This window comes from Aquarana catesbeiana, linkage group LG07 (genome assembly GCF_042186555.1).
Source record: "Aquarana catesbeiana isolate 2022-GZ linkage group LG07, ASM4218655v1, whole genome shotgun sequence".
Taxonomy (NCBI): Eukaryota; Metazoa; Chordata; class Amphibia; order Anura; family Ranidae; genus Aquarana; species Aquarana catesbeiana.
The window spans coordinates 35,082,844-35,101,343 of NC_133330.1; the positions used below are offsets into that span (position 1 = coordinate 35,082,844).

The following is an 18,500-nucleotide window of genomic DNA, read 5'->3' on the forward strand; positions in this document are numbered from 1 at the left end:
CACTGATAGAAATGGTGAGTCTGCAATCATGGCAATGGGGGTACTGCATTTATGGTAATGGTGGGGCTGCATTCATGGCAATGGGGGTGCTGCATTCATGGCAATGGTGGGGCTGCATTCATGGCAATGGGGGTGCTGCATTCATGGCAATGGTGGGGCTGTATTCATGGCAATGGTGGGGCTGCATTCATGGCACTTGTGCGGCTGCATTGATGGGCACTGACCCTTATTTTGCTTCACAGTTCTTTATTTAAAATTTTAGTTTTTCTCCTCAAACTTCTCTCTTAAAGTGAAGGTGCGTGTTATATGCTGATAAATACGGTATATCCAAATAACATGCCCAAGCTCATCTCTTCACCACCCACAGCCACAAAGGCAAGAGAATTCTTGTTGGGCAGTGTATTAGTGCTCGAACGAACACACTTAGCCTGAATTTTAATGGTTCAAAGAATGTCAGGTAAAATGATCAGCCCTCACACATGTTCACCTCATCAAATCTGGCCCCTTTGAAAAAAGTTTGGACACCCCTGTCCTAGACAGAGTTATTGGAGCCGGTGTGTATGTACTAGTGCTTGTGAGGACAGGCAGCCTCTGTTCTATATGAGAAGAAGCACATATTACCAGTGGACCTTATGGGGACAGCCCTACATGTAGATGCAATATTGATTTATTTTGTGTTTTGACATAGTGAAATGTCCTGAGTATTAATTCTAATATTTTCTTTCCTCAGCCTCATTTTCAGTGACCCTCAACCTTGCAACTAACAACTCCTTGATCACCTAGAAGTGCAAGAGGATGAGAGAACCATGAAATTAATGATGCGGCCATGCTTTCTTTTTTGGAGGCGATGTTGGCATTCTGGAGAGAGAGCTCCAGTCAGGAGGATCCAAGTAATCCAACCACAACCTTTCTCTAGAGTTTTTACTATGTTTTGACAGAGACATCCAACATAGGATGATGGATGTTCGGCTGGTGTTTGCAATTACTCATCAGCTTGTAAAAAGCTGCCAAAGCTGAACATCCATCATCCTGTGTTTATTGTGGGGGATCCTGCACAGGGAGTGACTGGTAATTTTTTCCTGGACCAACCACTTTCTCCCCTGGCTCCATCTTCATGCCATAGACCGCAACATTATCCTCCCCAGAGCCACCACCTGCAACAGCAGGACCAGGCTGCCCCCTTTGTCTCCAAATCTAGTGTCCCAACCCCTTACATTCCCTCCCAGTCCTCCTAGCTGACTTCCTTTTAACTCTGTTCCCAGTATTCCTCCTCCTCCCTACTCCTTATTATTACAACTTCTCACAAAATGTTATTTAAAATGTCCTTTAAACACTGTAAATTAAAAAAAAAATTCAATTTGCATAACAATTTTTGCGCTGCATATTGATTTACTTAAAGTACTTAAAGTAATTTTTCAAAAATGTATGTGACACCAGTAACATATTCAGCAATATAGGTAAAACAACAATTGCACACAACGTGCACAACATGAAGATTAGTAGATAAGAGTATAACAAACTGAAAAAAGTAAATATATTTTCAATATTGATCATATGTCATTGTATATGTAGCAAATCAGGCGCTGTGGTTCCATTAAATGTTTTTTTCAGCCGGCATTTTCAAACCATCTTCTAGCATTCTCCTTCTCAGAATTTGCTGTAGTCCCTTTGGCCCCTATATTGATAAAGATAAACTTGTAATTGCTGGGGCACATGACCATGATTACAAGGAGAAATATTTCTTATAATTAAAGGACCTTGAGCTGCATACATTTAATCAACATAAATTTGTATTTCTCTAGCGTTTTTCTCACTGGGAACTCAATGCACCTAAAAGGTAAGGAAGTCACACTCAGCTGAGGAAACCAGAGGTAACCCACACAAGCACAGGGAGAACATGCAAACTCTATGCCGTTAGTGTCCTGGTCTGGATTTGAAATGAGGACCCTACTGCTGCAAGGGAGAAGTGCTACCTTCTAAGTCACTGTGTTGCCCTGTTTGGCCCCTTTCACACAGTCCAGATCCGTTTTTCTCAGCAGGGGGTCTGCCCACTGATCCCCTGCTGAGCGGATCGGGTGGATGACAGGTCCGTGTCTATTCTGCTTAAGCTGAGTGGACACAGACATAGACCGCTCTGCTCTATGGGCAGTCGGATGTAAACAGACCAGCTGTCCATTTACACTAGACTGCTCTCTGATCAGATCCAGCAAGTCAGAGGGGAACGGATCCCCTTCTGTTTGTTTTTGCTGGATTGGATTGTAGGTAGGCAAATGTAAACGAAAACAAGTCTATTTATGTCCACTGCAACATAGCAGAGAATGGAGGGTCTGATCGGGTCCGCCTGAAAAGCGGATAGGTGGACCTGATCGGACCACTCGTGTGAAAGGGGCCTTAAGCATCTAGGGCTTTCATGCAATTTAGAAAGTTGCTCTTTATCCAAAATCCTCCTGAGATTACTTTAATCATGAGCACATCTGATATTGGCACTGTGGATGCATGCAGTTCCTCCCCTATAGCTTTACCTTAGTCATGCACTATCCCAGAAATCATTAAGAAATTCCATTTAGGAAATAGTGGTTTAGATGTGTATGCCTGTCTAGTTGCAAGAAATCTTAGTTATAAACATTTTATGGGATACCGTCTGAGCTCTGCATAGTAGTAATGGTAATCATAGCAGTGGGGTGCAGGAGTTAGTAAAAATAATGTAGCATAATTTTATTAAAGCATAGCACATTTACATGTGAGACGCTCATGTCCAGCCCAGAGTGCAACAGATGATGGAAAAGGCGGCACCAAAACCAACTTCTGATTTGTCACTTAGCTGCTGTGCAATGGCGTCAGACCCGCCGGAGAGAAGGATGGCCAGCGGCATCTACGGACGCAACTTGTGCAACTCACTGTCAAAAGATAGAGCAATGTCATGGGGATGAGCGGGCAGCAACGTGTTTCGGGTCACTGCCCCCCCTTTGTCAAGCAGGCAGGTAAGCAGAGAGTTCTGGCTTATAAGATACTGGAACGGAGAGGGTGAGATTGAGAAGAATAGCGAGCAGCAAGGCCTTGCACAGCTCCTTTGTGATTAGACAAAGCAAACTACAAAAACCAGCATGTGGAAAAATACAAATGGACATGGAATTGCAATAAATTTCACTATATACAGACTTAACTTAATAAAACTTGGTCATCCCATATGTAATCCATACAAGGTTATAAATAATGAAAATGATAATAATATTAAATAAAAAGAAATATTAATATAAAACTATTGTGGATATAATAAATAGATAGTTTTAAATTGAGAAATTATGAAGGCACAGTAAATGTTACCACTCAAATTTAATTAAAATGCCAGTATTAAATCATTCCAAACATGAAACATATCAACCTCTAGTAGTGTACTACATAGACATAAAAGGAAATACATGCATAAAAAGGGATGTATACAGTATGTGCCCACACATATGCTATAATGTCAAAAGTATTGGGACACCTGTCTTTACACGCACATGAACTTTAATGGCATCCCAGTCTTAGTCCGTAGGGTTCAATATTAAGTTAGCTTACCCTTTGCAGCTATAACAGCTTTAACTCTTCTGGGAAGGCTGTCCACAAGGTTTAGGAGTGTGTCTATGGGAATGTTTGACCATTCTTCAAGAAGCGCATTTGTGAGGTCAGGCACTGATGTCGGACGAGAAGGCCTGCCTCACAGTCTCCCCTCTAATTCCTGCACTTTCGGGTCTGGGGCACGCATGAGTGCTGCCGGCGAGCCACTTCGGAGTCAATCAGCGGGACCCTGCAATCATTCGGGACACAAGCAGAACAGCAGTCTGCCTATGCAAACAAGGCAGATTGCCGTTCTGTCAGTAGGGAAGGTATTGATTCTGTGTTCCTGCTAAGCAGGAACATGGATCCATATCTTTCCCTAATGCAAGCACCTCCCACACAGTAAAAAAACACAGGCTAGGCACCAGGGGCGTTGCTAGGTCTGAAAAAGATCTGGAGCTAGAGCCCATAGCAGTGGTCACCCACCGGGGGGGGGGGGTGCGCGCCGGTGGTAAGCAATTTTTTGCGGGCAAAAGAAGGCTGGTGTTGGCGTTTCAATCATCATGGCACCATGGTTGATATGGTGTCAGGGTGATCAAAGCGCATTGTTTCTATTGTTATATTGTAATATATAATGAAGTGGTTCAACTCACCATAATGCAGAATCAGTGGGAGCCCTGGGTGTGTCACTTGCCACATCACCTGCCACCATTTGCAGATTGTCACTTGCCACCATTTGCAGATTGTCACCTGCCACCATTAGCAGATTGTCACTTGCCACGTCACTTGCCACCATTAGCAGATTGTCACTTGCCACCATTTGCTGATTGTCACTTGCTATGCCAGCCAGTGCCACCAAATGTGCATTCTCGCTGCATTGGTGGCAGGCTGGCAGCACTGGCCCATTTAGTGAGGGCAGGAGAGCGGAGATGCAGGGCGAGCAGTGAGAGATGATTTAATCTCTCTGCTCCCCACCACACCTCCGACATTGAAGAGGCCCATTTAGTGAGGGCAGAAGAGCGCTGATGTGTGGCAGGCAGTGAGAGATGACATCATCTCTCTGCTCCCCACCGCACATCGCTCCCACATTGAAGTCCCAGCTGTGAAAGCGGAAGATTGGTGACGGGCGGGCGGAGAGAGATGATGTCATCTCTGCTTGTCCGCCTGCTCGTCTCCAGGGCTGGACTGAGGCAAAAATTTGGCCCTGGACTTCATCCAGACCCGCCAACTTTGACAGGTCTCACCCATGCCAGATCTTCTGGTCCCCCTTGCTCCTGTGGTCCCCCTGTGCTTCTCTGGTCCCCCTGTGCTCCTCTGGTCCCCCACGTGCTGCGCTGGTCCGCCTGTGCTTCTCTGGTCCGCCTGTGCTCCTCTGGTCCGCCTGTGCTCCTCTGGTCCCCCGCGTGCTCCTCTGGTCCCCCGCGTGCTCCTCTGGTCCGCCTGTGCTCCTCTGGTCCCCCGCGTGCTCCTCTGGTCCCCCGCGTGCTCCTCTGGTCCGCCTGTGCTCCTCTGGTCCCCCGCGTGCTCCTCTGGTCCGCCTGTGCATCTCTGGTCTGCCTGTGCTCCTCTGGTCCCCCGCGTGCTCCTCTGGTCCCCCGCGTGCTCTTCTGGTCCGCCTGTGCTCCTCTGGTCCCCCGCGTGCTCCTCTGGTCCCCCGCGTGCTCCTCTGGTCCCCCGCATGCTCCTCTGGTCCCCCGCTTGCTCCTCTGGTCCCCCATGTGCTCCTCTGGTCCCCTGCGTGCTGTGTGCTGCGCTGGTTTCCTGCATGCTCCGCTGATCCCCCGAATGCTGTTTTGGTCCCACATGTGCTCTGCTGGTCCCCCCCCCCTGCTCTGGTCCCCGTGCTCCTCTATTCGCCCCCCCCATGCTGCTCTATCCCCCCTCCCAGCGCTCACCTCCTCTTCCCTGCTTAGATAGGCATACAGACATGACCCTAGGAGTGGACACTGATAAGCTTATTGTACGATCCAGAAGTCATGCAGCCGCACACAGCTGTGACATGAACTTCCTCGGCACTCGTTCTCTTGTTCTTTCCTTCCCCCGCTCTCATCTAGATTCTCCGTGACAGCAGACAGGATGAAGAGCAGGGGAAGGAAAGAACAAGAGAACGAGTGCCGAGGAAGTTCATGTCACAGCTGTGTGCGGCTGCATGACTTCTGGATCGTACAATAAGCTTATCAGTGTCCACTCCTAGGGTCATGTCTGTATGCAGCCGCGCTGCATAACTAAGCAGGGAGACGATGTGAGCGGTGGGGGGGGTGGGGGGAGGTGGCGGTTCGATGGCTCAGTGCCTGTACATGCCTGATCGTCCCTCCTCCACCTCCAATGCCGTCCGCCGCAGCCGCGACCCGCCGGCTCTTCTCTCCTCCACACCCGCTGAGACTCGGGGCTATGGGCTCCACATTCGGGGCTCCAGCCTCGATAGCCCCCCCCTGGTGACGCCTATGCTAGGCACACAGTTAACCCTTTGATCACCCCTGATGTTAACCTTTTCCCAGCCAGTGTCATTAGTACAGTGACAGTGCATATTTTTAGCACTGATCACTGTATTACTGTCACTGGTTCCTAAAAAAGTGTCACTTAGTGTCTGATTTGTCCGCCGCAATATCTCAGTTCCGCTATAAATCGCTGATTGCCGCCATTACTAGTAAAAAAAAAAAATAAATAAAAATATCTCATAGTTTGTAGATGATATAATTTTTGCACAAACCAATCAATATACGTGTATTGGGATTTTTTTTGTATTGGTTATGTTTTACAGCAGAAAGTAAACACAACTGTTTTTGTTTTAAAAATTGTTGGTCTTTTTTTTGTTTATACAGCAAAAAATAAAAGCCGTAGAGGTACTCAAATACCACCAAAAGAGAGCTCTATTTGTGGGGGAAGAAAGGACAAACGTTTTATTTGTGTACAGTGTTGCACGACCGTGCAATTGTCAGTTAAAGTAACACAGTGTTGTTTCGCAAAAAAATAGCCTGGTCATAAAGGAGGGTAAATCTTCCAGAGCTGAAGTAGTTAATATGCTGATGTATGCTATGTGTGCTCTCTACAGTCTGTGTCTGGTCAGCCCTTATTGGTGCTGTGCTGGTCAGGTGACTTAAAAAAAACAAGTTCAGAAGAGCAATTCAAATTATAAATATCAAACAATTGTTTTGCAGCTCCCAAAAAATATTTATTGAACATAAAATGTGTATTTTTTGTGCCCTAATCTGTAGTTAGTGGAGTCAAAGATGTTTGACACTAACTTTCACTTTGTTCAGATGGCATCTGCATTCAAGGCTCTCTTTTCACTTTAGCAATTTAAATGGATATATTTAAAACTGATTTAAATTAAAACTAAACTTTTTTGTGAGTTTCTCAGTGAATTTTATCCATAAGTATATACTATACCTCGACCCTAAATTGTTTAGCATTAGGAGGGCATGGAGGAGGAGGGGAGTGTCCTTTCCACTGTTTACACCCACATGTGTGGGTCATGTATAGTCATGTAGGCTGCACAGATAAAAAAAAAAGGAGGAAATGAAGAGCTTAGAAGAGAACTGAAATTAGAGCATGCTCCGTAGAGGACACCAGCTGGTTTACACAATATCAACCTGCAGTGGGGACACCGAGAAGATGGGAGGAACAGCTGAAGGCAGGATCAACCAGGTATATTTCAGTCTACACAAAACAAATGTTTTAGGGGCTTTGTATGAACACTGTTATATAACATGTAATTAGAGTTTTTCATAGTCTTGGTTTAATGGCCCTTTAATTTTTATGATAATTTTCATTATTTATAACCTTGCTTGTATTGATTGCATATGCGGTAATCAAGTTTTATGAATTGAGTTAAGTCTGTGTATAAGTATGTTGATAAAATTTACTGTAATGTCCAATTTGTAATTTTCCACATGCTGGTTTTTGCAGTCCACTTTGCCTTATCACAAAGCAACTGTGCAAGGCCTTGCTGCTCACTCTTTTTCTCCCCCTCTGTTTCAGTCCACTGTGTTATAAGCCAGAACTCTCTCAGGCCAGCTTGACAAAGGGGATGGTGCCCCTGAAACGTGTTGCTGCCTGCCCACCTGGTGACATTGCTAGTCAGTGAGTTACAGCCTAGATGCCACTGGCTATCTTTCCATCCAGCGGGGCTGATGCCATTGCACTGCAGCTGTCTGATTGGCAAATTGGAACTTGATTCTGGCACTGCTCTTTCTATCATGCATGGCACTCTGACCTGGGCATGAGCTTCTCACATGAAAGTATGCAATATTTTAATAAAATAATGCTACATTGTTTTTACTAACGCCTGCACCTTGCTGATATGTTTCTTTCATGTGCTTCTGAGTGGATCCATCCTAGATCATCATACCAGGAGCTGCAGTATACGTCTGGATTTGTTGCATCCTTATTTCAACCTTCTATTATGGACATTATGGACATTTATTTATTTATTCATGGTTTCTGGAGCACTTAGTATGTTAAGTGCAATTATTGTGCATATGATTATTTTAGTGCGGTGCAGAGTTTCCCATAAATGGCCTCTTCAGCAGCATTGGATGTGTCCAATACCTGCAATATCTCTTCTCCTGTATATTATTCCTCCTTCTCTCCTATAACAAACCATGACATACCAGGGGAAAATGTGGATAAATCCATAAGAGCAGATACAAAAAACAGCAGTAGAAAGAAGTGGAAAAAAAAAACAAGTCACTCGCTGATATCATAAAGTAGCACGTGAAGCACAAAACACACTAGGTTGAATAATGGGAATGACAAAAAAGCAAAAGCATCTGGCCAAAAAGTGGGACAATTGAGGAGGACAGATGGTCAGATTTGGTTTGGAACGAAGGACAATGCCTTGATTGAGGATCAGTTGGGAGCTGTGCTCAAACACAGTCCTCAAAAGTATAAAAGTTATCATTTTTTGTTCTTAACAACTAGACATAGAATTCATAGAACTTTGCAGTTTGACTTAAAATACCAATTTCAATCCAGAAAGTTGTCTGGAAACAGCATTGGCAAACAGCTACACCATTAAACAAAAGAATATCCTTTGGGAAGGAGAAGACAAGGCAGACAATTTGTATTTCTGGTGTTGGTGAAGAAGAACTTTCCTGCCATCCCTATCTACTGGCCTCATTCTTTTACCAAGAGGAGCATGATCTACAGTACGGGGTGCTCAACCAGTGGCCTGCCACCTCAAACCAAGGAAGCGCATGTCCATGCTCTGGGATGGCGGGACTGAAAGCCAATATTACGATCAATGCCCTCCCAGAGCATCGGAGTGCATGGAGCCGGCACAGGCCACTTTGGGAGCAGGAGTCCTCTGTAGCGCTGGCTCCTATCCCCGGTGGAGCGATACCAAGTGCACTTTGCCTGAAACTTTTATAGTAGCCTGGAGAGCAATGCCAGCAGAAGTTGGAAGAGAAAAAGACAACACATACACTGCACTTTTGCAATGGACATACTAGTTCTTATAAAGAAAAGGATGTTAGGCTGCTTTCACACTGATCCGCAGGTGAAGTGCAGTTTCTGAGAGCTCACAAAAACTGCTGAATGCAGTTTTGGTGCGCTTTCAGAATGTGCACCACACTCACAAGATGTAAGAGAAGTCTACAGCTCAATGCAGCTAACCCCCCAGGAAAGTCGCAGGTGCACTGCACTGCACCCATGGTGCTGGCAAACTGCAGCACATCAGTGTAAAAGCACCATTTTAGGGGCTCAGGACAGCAAGGGCTCGTCTACATTTGCGGTGGCGGTAAAACCCCATTTTTCATTGTGGCCCACACCCGGTTACCAAATCACTTAAGTGGCCCTTGCTTAAAAAGTTGAGCACCCCTGATCTAGAGGAATTCTGTTATGCTTACTTACTGATGTGACTACTCTTTAATCAGTGTAGTTGGCAATACCATTAAATCCCTCAAGGGAGAAAAATGTAAATTTACCGACGTGTTTTATGTTTTTGGATAGTTAAAGGAGCTAATGCTGGCAAACATATGATATGTAGGCAGGTGTAGTATGCTTTCTTAAATTCAGGTGGAGCTCAGCCATGGCGACATTGCAGAGGGTGAAGAAGTAAAGAGGAACTTAGTTCCTCTATGGTTTCCTGGGACACAGGGGGCAGTTATCCGATTGAATGCTGGTGCACCATTTGTGACTCTGGTGGCCATTTTTGGTCAAACAGAGACTATTTAAGATCCTGGCTCCCAGGCTCGGTGCGCATTTCACATGTGGCTAGAGTAGGGACAGGTCATCTGTCTGGCAGGGACAGTGTTTAGCATCAGGGAGAGGTTCCCAAGGGGTAGGGAAAGTGCAGGGACACTCCATCCTATCTGGAAGCCTACCCACTGGGGTACAGACCGGCCAAGCTGAATTCCGCTCATTGAGGTAGATGCTGTCGGCACTCCTGAAACCTTCTACTACACACATCGTTGTTACATCCTGTGAGTGTTCCCAGTCCGGCTGCCTTCCTGCTGGGTTTGTTGTGTATTGCCGAACCTCAGTTACAATGTATTTCTATTTCTCTGCACTGGGACTCTGAGTGTTTTCTGCCACAACACTGCAACATCTACAAATATGCACATTCCTTAAACAGAACCACAGATAATATCTATAAGATTTTGGGGCCTATACATGACAACTGTTCTGTTAATGTAGATATAAGTATACAGTTTTGCTAAACCCACAGCACATCATCAGCAAGACCAAACACAACACTTACATTCTTGTGGACAGAATCCCCACTTGGTATCTTTATCGTAATCTCCTGTTGTAGCGCACCAGAGACGCCCATCAGAGGAGGTTCCATCACTGGTACAGTCAGAATACCACTTGGATTTATAAATAAATGGGAAGATACAGGGCTGACCATTACCGTTTCCACCTACAGCATATATCACTGTAAAAAAAAAGTATAACAGAGTTACCTAGCAAAGGAAATTAATATACATAAGTCCTTCACTATAAACATAATGCATACAAAAAATGTATCAAGGAAAAGTAAAAAGAGCAATAATGCGAGGAATTCCATATTTAGACCTTTTATAGAAGAAACAGAAAAAGGCCTAGTGCTCAAGGCACAGCATACCCCTCAGAATTTTGAGGACAGATCAGAAATGTATAAAAAAGTTTTCTTTATTAATACAAAGATAATAATACAATAAGGTATAAAATCAATTACATAGTGCAATAGTCGCAAACATGATAACTGCTAACAATAGAGCAGCGGAAAATTAGTGCAAGTGGCTGTACAGAATGACGCCTGACATGTTTCAGACTAACTGTCCTTCTTCAAAGGCTTTTGTGTCATCTATAGCACAATTATTCTATAAGATAAACATAGTTAAATGTCAGTATAGAAATGCAATCAAGTTAAAATCGCTTTATACAGAGATAGGATTATCGTCTGATTAATGGACATAAATGGAGAAAACACATATTATCTTGCATACCTGAGCTGATCAACGCCAAAAAAAAGGGGGAAGGCAGAATAGCTACAGCCTGCGCAAAGGATGCCAATTGCAGCATAGGATTAGGATATGTGGCTGGATGTAAAGTAGCCAAAGTCCAGAGCATGAGAAATATGGGGCCGGATGAACTAACAGGTGCTGCAGGAATTCCCACTGACTGGAGGTCACTCCAGTCAGTATATGGTCAGCCCGACAATTGAAAAAGTATACTTGATTGATATCATGTGGAAATCATTGTAAAAGGTATGCATACAACGATGCTACCTATAACATTGATTAGAAATATACTATCCGATGTTAGAGAAAACCTTTCTAGATGTAAAAGTTAAGTGTGATACACAAGGGAATAAACCAGCACATTATACAGAAAAAACACAACGGGAAACACCATTTTGCATGCGGAGAGTTTCCATCCCACCCCCTTAAAGAATTCCATTCCCTACAAACAGTATCTCCGGTTGAGGAGAAACTGTTCAAACGACACACTTTTTAAAATCGAGGCTGGAAAGCTCGAAAATCGACTACTAGACAGAGGTTATAGCTGATGTTGCTTAAGAAAAGCATACAATCGAGCTATCGCACAGGCCCGGGAAGCTTTGTTGTTTAGACCACAGACAAGAAAAAGTAATGCCGCGTACACACGGTCGGACTTTTCAGCTACAAAAGTCCAACGGACGCTGATGGACTAAAGCTGGCTGGTAGTCCGATCGTGTGTGGGCTTCTCCGGACTTTCAACGGACTTTTTCAGCCTCAAATCCGACGGACTTTAGATTTGAAACATGCTTCAAATCTTTCCGACGGACTCGAGTCCGGTCGAAAAATCCGCTCGTCTGTATGCTAGTCTGACGGACAAAAACCCACGCTAGGGCAGCTATTGGCTACTGGCTATCAACTTCCTTATTTTAGTCCGGTGTACGTCATCACGTAAGAATTCGACGGACTTTTGTGTGATCGTGTGTAGGCAAGTCTGTTCGTTAGAAAGTCCGCCGCAAGTCCGCCGCAAGTCCGTCGAAAGTCCGTCGAAAGTCTGTCGGACAGGCTGTCGGACTTTTGTAGCTGAAAAGTCCGACCGTGTGTATGCGGCATAAGGAAATAGATCCCTCACGTATCATTATACGATACTCACGACAACACCAACAAATTCGTAATATCATTGCTAGACACTGGTCCATTCTTACAGATGATGATAAGGTTAAGCACTTTGTCTCCCCGGTCCCCTCCATCACCTTTAGATGTGCCGCGTCCTTAAAAGACAATCTGGTAAAAAGTGAATACCATAAAATTAACAAAAAACATTGTTCCACATACGGAACTTTTCCATGTGGATACTGCAGTCACTGCCAATGGATAAGAAGAGAAAAAGTATTCACACTTCCGAATGGTCAGGTTTTTAAACCTAAACATTTTGTAAACTGTCAGACCTCCGCTGTAGTATACTTAATGACCTGTGAGTGCGGCGCATTTTACAAAACCAGGCAGAAATTTTGGTGTAGAACATCTAAACATATTTATAGCATGGAAATTGGTAACATCTACCTCCCCCTAGGAAGACATGTGGTTACCAAACATAACTATAGGATGCCCAAAGTTGCCTTCGCCGCCTTAGATAGGATTCACATTCCAGGAAGAGGCGGCGATTGGAACAGAAAGCTCCTACAAATCAAGCAAAAATGGATATTCAAACTTGGGGCCACCATATATCCAGGCCTCAATGCGTCCATTTCATATACTCCTTTTTTGAAGGGGTTTAACTCGGGGAAGACCAGCTGAGAGGATAACGTAGAGAAGATGGGGAGAATAATGGTGGGGGCATGATAAAACATATCTCTTCTCTTCAGGTGAAGTAGTGCATGACTTTCATGTTAATTTTATACTAACGTGCATACTAACTTACTTTCTTTCTAGTATTGCAATATAAATGCATATTATGCAAATTTGCAATCTAAATATATCTATATAATGATTTATCACTATGATATACCAATATTCCTCACTGCCTCCCCAAAAATACTTATCTGCCTACTTCTTTCAGCAGTCTCTTCCTCGAGAAAAGCCTTGGGAGACCTTTGTATGTATCCCACAATGTTAGCATATATTCTCTAAGTTTTAGTCTTTACAGTGTACTTTTTTCTTTGCTCATTGTAAAATATAATAAATAATGTATTGTAACTGTATAATTTACTCTGTTCTCTGGACATTACAATATATCAATATAAATCCCAAAAATGTACGATTATGTCTATATTGATTTTTTCTATTTTTCCCCTAGATACTGGACCGCAGTTTCTGTCCTCCCCACCGCTCCTCGGGGTGTCAATCCTTGATCTGGCGGCTTCCCGGCAGGGCAGGGAGACAAATTCTTCAACGTCTCCCTTACTAAGCATCTACCACTAGGTGGAGCTTTTTACCCTGCCGGCGGCGTTCCGTGTTTACCTTCAAACATGGGGTGCGGGTGGTGCGCATGCGCGCGGAGATCCTCCGGGCCAGGCCGGGACGTCTTCTCTGTGCGTGCACACTCCTCGTCTCCAGTCACGGTGTTTACGTCGGAGGTGACAGAGGCGTCCGGAGCATTTGCTTACCAGAACGCCGAGGGGGCCACAACAGGGATGCATTATGCCTCCCACGGCCCCTCCCTCTGAGGGATGGTCTGGAGATCATTTTGAGACACCTGTCAGTAATCACCCATCTACCCAGGCAATATATATAGAGATGCTCCCTGCTGGAATCACTCAGTTGATCCATAACGAGAGCATGACAACATACAAACTTATGGGGTAGAGAGATGCAACAACAATGGGCTGCATGATTACAAACTTATTCACAAAACCTTCCTTTTTTTACTCATATGACTTTTCTCTATTTAGGACTCCCATGCATAGGCCCTTTTGGTGATCAAATGTTATGCATCTTTTCTGGATGTCGCATACGTCCAACCATTTTAATCACAGTAACCAGGTATTTCGTTTGGGGCGTTTTTTTCTCTTTTTACATTCTTGTAGTACTTAAGTACTCTTGGTAGTCCCTTTACGTCTGTAATGCACTCCATTCACTTTATAGCACCCTAACTTTGAAGGGTCCTACCTTCACATTCACTTATTTGTAGTTTTTCCATCTATCACTATCATCACCATTATTCTCTTGGTTTTTGATATCCTTGCTGGTTGGATATATAAGCCAAGGTAATCATATATTTTTCACTAGCACATTTCTGCACATTTTTCCTCCATTTTCAGTGATTCTTTTACACACTGTCATTTTTCCCACACACTTTGCTCTCAACTTTTCTTTTTTCTTCCACGGGTGACACACATGGTTCTTAATAACCCAATCTGAGGAGTTACAACACAGGACCCTTTCTTTCACTGTGCAATGTCTGCATTAGTTAAAATTTCTTGTTTTTGTTTTTTTTTGTCACTTTGCACCCCCACTAGTATTTAGTTTTTTATCACATTTCTCATTTTTGCTGGTATGGACATTTAGTCTTGTCACCCCTGTCGATATAGATATTTTTGTCTCAAGTTTAAATTTAGTCATAACACAAGGGGATACCTACCCCCCGGTTATACACACCCTTTGGGGTATACCCTTTTTGGGGTATAGACTAATACTTTTAAACAAATTGCTCCTGACCCCTGGTGTTATACATAAAACACCCTGTATACTTGGGCCAGTACACAGATATAATACAATATATGGATATTTTTCTAATTTATATCATTATGACAATTTCCAGGTGTCTTGATTCTCCATTCCCCTCCCTCTGTGGAGTGGAGTAACCTACAATGTCGCCCCGTGCTTATCGTGTGGACTGGGCTACAGGGATCACCACAGTGGAAACTACTGCCACACTGCTGGAGAGCAACAGGCCTGTGGTCTCGTCTGCTACTGTGAGTGTTCCCGAGGGAGATGTCACTGTTACTGCTTCATCAGTGGACATCACTTTTGTTTCTACTTCCACTACACCTATCCCCGCTGCACCTGTCCCAAGGAAGGTGGGATATGTGAAGGCTTCACGCGGCCGTGGTCGAGGCCTGCCCCAGAGACTACCCGAACCAGAGCCGGAGAAATACATGGATCCGGAGAAGTCCACGTCAGAAGAGGATGAGAGATCAAAGGGGAACATATCTGGGACTCTGTAAATATTTGCCAGCGGAAGAGTTGAGAGACTCGTAGATAGATTCTATGTCAAATCTCTCCAGTGATGATGATTTGTTTGAGACAATGTCACAGGAACTATTGTGGGCCCAGGGTGAAGATGTTGTTTCTGCCCTTACTTTCTCAGAATGGATAGCCATGGATTCTGGGAAGACATAACCTTGTGTAGAGCCGCACAGCACTACCAGAGAGACATTGTCTAAAGTTGCTAGTTTGCTTGAGTTTGAGCCGATGTCCATCAGATCTATGGTGCGTAAATCACCAAATTCTTGTGTGCCTCCTGGTTTGGGGAAAAATAGAGCTTTACCTAGATTTGCCCATTTACAGAGCGTGCTCACCAAACATGTTGCCACAGAATATGGCCTGGACTTTCCCAACGTTACTCAGGAAATTATGCAGGAAATTGAGGCCAACCGGGAACAGTAAATCGCTGCCTTCACATCCGAAAATAATGATCTTTCCCACTCCCCCAGGTACAGGTTAGCGTATGCTGGTGCGCAACATGTGTCCATAGCAACGCCCTGTACCTGAAAGTAGTGGGTACCATTAAATTAAATGGTTGTGAAATAGTATGTAGGCACGTGTAGTATGCTTTCTCAAATGCAGGTGGAGCTCAACCATGGCGACATTGCAGAGGGTGAAGAACTTAGTTCCTCTATGCTTTCCTGGGTCACAGGGGGCAGTTATCCGATTGAATGCTGGTGCACCATGTGTGACTCTGGTGGCCATTTTTGGTCAGACAGAGACTATTTAAGATCCTGGCTCCCAGGCTCGGTGCGCTTTTCACATGGGGCTAGAGTAGGGACAGGTCATCTGTCTGGCAGGGACAGTGTTTAGCATCAGGAAGAAGTTTCCGAGGAGTAGGGAAAGTGCAGGGACACTCCATCCTATCTGGAAGCCTACCCACTGGGGTACAGACCGGCCAACTGAATTCCGCTCATTGAGGTAGATGCTGTCGGCACTCCTGAAACTTTCTACTACTGACACATCATTGTTACATCCTGTGAGTGTTCCCAGTCCGGCTGCCTTCCTGCTGGGTTTGTTGTGTATTGCCGAACCTCAGTTACAATGTATTTCTGTTTCTCTGCACTGAGACTCTGAGTGTTTTCTGCCACCACACTGCACTGCAAATATGCAAATTCCTTAAACAGGACCACAGATAATATCTATAAGATTTTGGGGCCTATACATGACAACTGTTCTGTTAATGTAGATATAAGTATACAGTTTTGCTAAACCCACAGCACATCATCAGCAAGACCAACACAACACTTACATTTTTGTGGACAGAATCCCCACTTGTTATCTTTATCATAATTTCCTGTTGTAGCGCACCCAGAGACGCCCATCAGAGGCTCCATCACTGGTACAGTCAGAATACCACTTGGAGTTAAAAATAAATGGGAAGACACAGAGCTGACCATTAGCATTTCCACCTACAGCAGTGATCACTGTAAAAAAAATTATAACAGAGTTACCTAGCAAAGGAAAATAATATACATAAGTCCTTCTCTATAAACATAATGCATACAAAAACATGTATCAAGGAAAAGTAAAAAGAGCAATAATGTGAGGAATTCCATATTTAGACCTTTTATAGTGTAGAAGAACCATGACTGCTTAGAGCTATAGACTTAGTTAACCCAATTACATATAGAAATTTGAACTTTGCCCAAGTAATACACAGGACAATTTGGAATGGAAGGGCAAAGCTACAGTGTTTTGGGTTTAGACAGCTCATTTATTGACCAATATCTTTAATAAACCAACCTAAATTTACTTAAACCCCATAAGACTGGGTTCACATTATTGAGAATTGGATGTGAGTTTCTCAACATCCAATTAGCATGTTAGGAGACTGTGACCGTCTCTCTATGGAGCCGATACACACATCTCTGGGACAGCTGTGTAGCAAATTGCACAGGAGTCCTGTGCGTCTTCTGGTCCCCTTCAAGTCCGAATTCATCCAAAAATTCAGACCGAAATCGGACCTGAAATGGTGAACAAGGATGCAGCAGACCCCCTGCTGTGAGCCACTTTGTGCGGCAGTATGAACCCAACCTAAAACTGATATGGAAAAATGTTCATTGTCTGAATATAAGAGTCATGTACAGTTGTGCTCATAAGTTTACATAGCCTGGCAGAATTTATGATTTCTTGGTCATTTTTCAGAGAATATGATAAATAGATAACACAAAAATATCTCTTTCACTCATGGTTAGTGTTTGGCTGAAGCCATTTATTATCAATCACCTTATAAGCACAACTGTATATTCTTACTTGAATGTTTGTGTGCTTTTTGTATTTCTTCCAGATCTGTACAGTAACCCAGTGCGAAACATTACCTCTGTGCTGGAGCTTCCTGTAATAAAGACCGGTCATTGCAGGGTGACTGGCCTTGTCTCCGCCCCTTCCTGCAGTCTTTTGCAGGCAACCTGTAGTGAGTGTGGCCTGCCGTCTCTCCTACAGCTTTGCTCTCTGCACAGTATGGTGGCGATAATGTCACTGATACATTTACAAGGTAATATCTGTTTAATTTTTCATTTGGTGCACACAAAGTGGATTTATCCACTTTGTGACTACTGAGATTTTTTTGTGCCTGGAGTTTAGTTTTGAAAAGCAAACCAAATATTAACTGTTTTTCTTTTCATTCAAAAGCATTTTCTTCTGATGAACCTCTTCTTTTGCCACTGAAAATGCATATCCAAAAGATGAAAAATATATGTCTAAAGTCAGCGCGAATATTAAAAAAGTGAGCAGCTAGCAATTCAGGTTTATATACACACATCTTCAATGCAAACTCAAATATAATTGCTGAACTAAAATAAATCATAGACCATATTTAAATGTGTCACGAGTTATCATTAGGTGTTCCACCAAAGTCCATAAAAATGAATAAACATTTGACAGTTCTAAAGAGTGGCTCAGGCAGCTGCTGAGCAGGAGGGCTGGCTGGCTGTGCTGTCTTATTGCTGACGCAGATCCTCTTCTGCCTTCTCTTGCAGTGCTGCCATCTTCTCCCCACTTCGGGGGAGTGGTTCTAGCACAGGCACCCCTTCCATCTGCTGTCTGGGGCCCCTCTGTGTGCCCCTTTCCTCTGCAGCGCTGCCGGCTTCCCTCCTATCCTCTCCTGCTGGCAGCTGCTGCGGGTACACAGGGGATGTTTAGGGTGGAGAGTAGGGATGAGCCGAACACCCCCCAGTTCGGTTCGCAGCAAAACTTGCGAACAAGCAAAAAATTTGTTCGAACACGCGAACACCGTTAAAGTCTATGGGACACGAACACGAATAATCAAAAGTGCTCATTTTAAAGGCTTATATGCAAGTTAAAGTCATAAAAAGTGCAGTGATTTTA

The 18,500-nt window shown here is 44.0% G+C and overlaps 1 long non-coding RNA gene across 1 annotated transcript in view; it reads right to left on the reverse strand.

The window, feature by feature from the left end:
- Window positions 1–1,369: 1,369 nt before the first annotated feature.
- LOC141102918 (uncharacterized) overlaps window positions 1,370–18,500 on the reverse strand; it is a 31,713-nt gene continuing 14,582 nt past the window's right edge. The window contains exons 2-4 of the long non-coding RNA XR_012235218.1: window positions 16,423–16,597; window positions 10,244–10,420; window positions 1,370–1,675 (exon numbers count right to left, since the gene is read on the reverse strand). This is a non-coding gene — a long non-coding RNA (uncharacterized lncRNA). The remainder of the gene's footprint in view (window positions 1,676–10,243; window positions 10,421–16,422; window positions 16,598–18,500) is intronic.